Source organism: Crocuta crocuta, unplaced genomic scaffold, assembly GCF_008692635.1.
Source record: "Crocuta crocuta isolate KB4526 unplaced genomic scaffold, BGI_CrCroc_1.0 scaffold636, whole genome shotgun sequence".
NCBI lineage: Eukaryota > Metazoa > Chordata > Mammalia > Carnivora > Hyaenidae > Crocuta > Crocuta crocuta.
The window spans coordinates 1,910,879-1,913,168 of NW_027530380.1; positions in this window are offsets into that span (position 1 = coordinate 1,910,879).

Genomic DNA, 2,290 nt, shown 5'->3' on the forward strand with positions numbered 1-2,290 from the left:
CCCTCCTCCATCCCTACCCCTCTTCCGGGTTCACTTGCCCCCTTGACAACCTTCTCAACGTCACCCAATAGGTGCCGGCAGCCGCAGGAGCACTCGGCCCTGCTCCCTCCCTCGCAAGCGCACAAAGAGCAGAGAGTGTGATACCTTCCTGGGTGGACGTGACAGAGGCACAGAGGAGGTGAGATTAGGCAGGACCCAGAGGAGTTCGTTCATAAGCCCCAGGGGCGGAGACGCAGCAGCGGGCTGGGAGTCCCGGGGATGAGGAGGGCCGGGATGGTCCCCAGGAAGGATGGTGAGAAGTTCGACGTGGCCAGTCCAGAAGGCTGTAAGGGGCCGGGCAGGGTCCCGGGCTGCCTGAGGAGCCGGGAGAGAGAGGGAGATGGGGGACCGCTGGGGTCAGGAGCAAGGGCTCCGGGCAGGCACCCCGGCGGCAGATTCAGCAAAAGGATGCGTGGGCACCCGCGTGGCACGCGGCGGGTGGTCAGCAACTACTGATCACTTTCATTTCCTGGAATCTAATTCCAGACGCTGTGCAGTTTCTCTGTCTTCCCCCACTCGGCGCCCCCTGGGCTCCCCAGTCCTCCTCCCGGCCAGAGAGGGGGACCCGGCCCCCGGGCAGCACTGACAGCCTCAGTGCCCCGGCCGGCCGCGCCGGGCCCCCGGCCTGGGTTCCCCCGTAGCGGCTACCGCTCCGGGGCCTCAGCGCCAGGAGAGAAGGCCGAAGAGAGAAAGAAGAAAGGCGAGGCAGAAGTGCGGCTTGTTTTTGAGGAGGACACTTGTGGGGATGAGCACTGAGTGTTATGTGGAAACTAATTTGACAATAAACTATNGCTCTCCAAGTTGTTGGAGAACATGCCCCCTGCCTAGAATTCACCCAACGGATGTAGGACATCCGTTGCCATCGGATCAGAGCCACCGCCGTCGAGAGAAAGCTGTCCCCTTCGGTCCTTTGCCCTGAACCTGTCACCTTTATGGTTCTGTTCACGGGTGTGGCTGGACCGTGGTGCGTGCGCGATATGTCATCTCTTCTACTGTCTTAGCTAAAGAAAAGAAGAAGAAAGCAGGTACCTGACCACGCTACTGTGCCCCGCAGTATCCATTTTTAAAGTAGCGTTTTCTGCAGATGCTTTCAGTCCGAGAAAAGCACCGATGGAAGCCAATATTTTTTGTCTTTGGAGAAACTTTGGAGTTCATTTTGAAAGGGTAGTATTGTTTACTCTTAAAACTGGGGCAGTTTTGAGGAGGACACTTGTGGGGATGAGCACTGAGTGTTATGTGGAAACTAACTTGACAATAAACTATTTGTAAAAAAAAACAAAACAAAAAAAACTGGGGCAGTTTTGCTAGATAATCTTTTTTTTTTTTTAGTTTCTCGAGGCATGGTAGTTAAGCTCTCAGACAGTTGAGGTCCATGAGAGAAAGTTGAATAATGGCCTTTTTAAAAAAAGTTTATTTTACTTATTTTGAGAAAGAGAGAGAGAACACGGGAGGGCAGAGAGAGAAGCCCAAGCAGGCTCCGCACTGTCAGCATGGAGCCCAAAGTGGGACTTGAACTCACAAACTATGAGATTATGACCTGAGCTGAAACCAAGAGTCGGTCACTTAACCGACTGAGCCCACCCAGACGCCCCAAATAATTTTGTTTAAGTTTTATTTATTTCAGTAATCTCTACACCCACGTGGAGCTCGAACTCATGACCCCGAGATCAAGAGTCACCAGCCAGGTGCCCCATGGGGGAAAAAAAATTTTTTTTAATGTTTATTTATTTTTGAGAGAGAGAGACAGAGTGCGAGTTGGGGGTGGGGGTACAGAGAGAGAGGGAGACACAGAATCCGAAGCAGGCTCTAGGCTCTGTCAGCACATAATCCGATGTGGGGCTCGAACCCATGAACTATGAAATCGTGACCTGAGCCAAAGTTGGTGCTTAAGGGACTGAGCCACCCAGGCGCCCTCCACCCATGGAAAACTTTTTAACAGAGGCCTTGATGATAGTCGCTTCGAATTGCTTATGATTAAAAAAAAAAAAAAAAAAAAAAAAAAGTAGCCATGTTTACTTACTAAACAAATGCAGCTGGATTCTCTTTAGCATANAGGGCCGGGGAGGGAGAAGCCGCTGGTGACCCGGGTTAACACGTGTTTGTTCAGCTGTGGAGCCACTCACCAAGGAGTTCAATGTTCAACTTGCTCCGGCCCCTGGGGCTGCGCAGGGAGCAGGGCTTTGCCAGCAAGGAGGCCACCGCCGGTCGGGTCCGCCCCTCCTGCGCCCAGGGACAGGAGCCCATCGGGCGC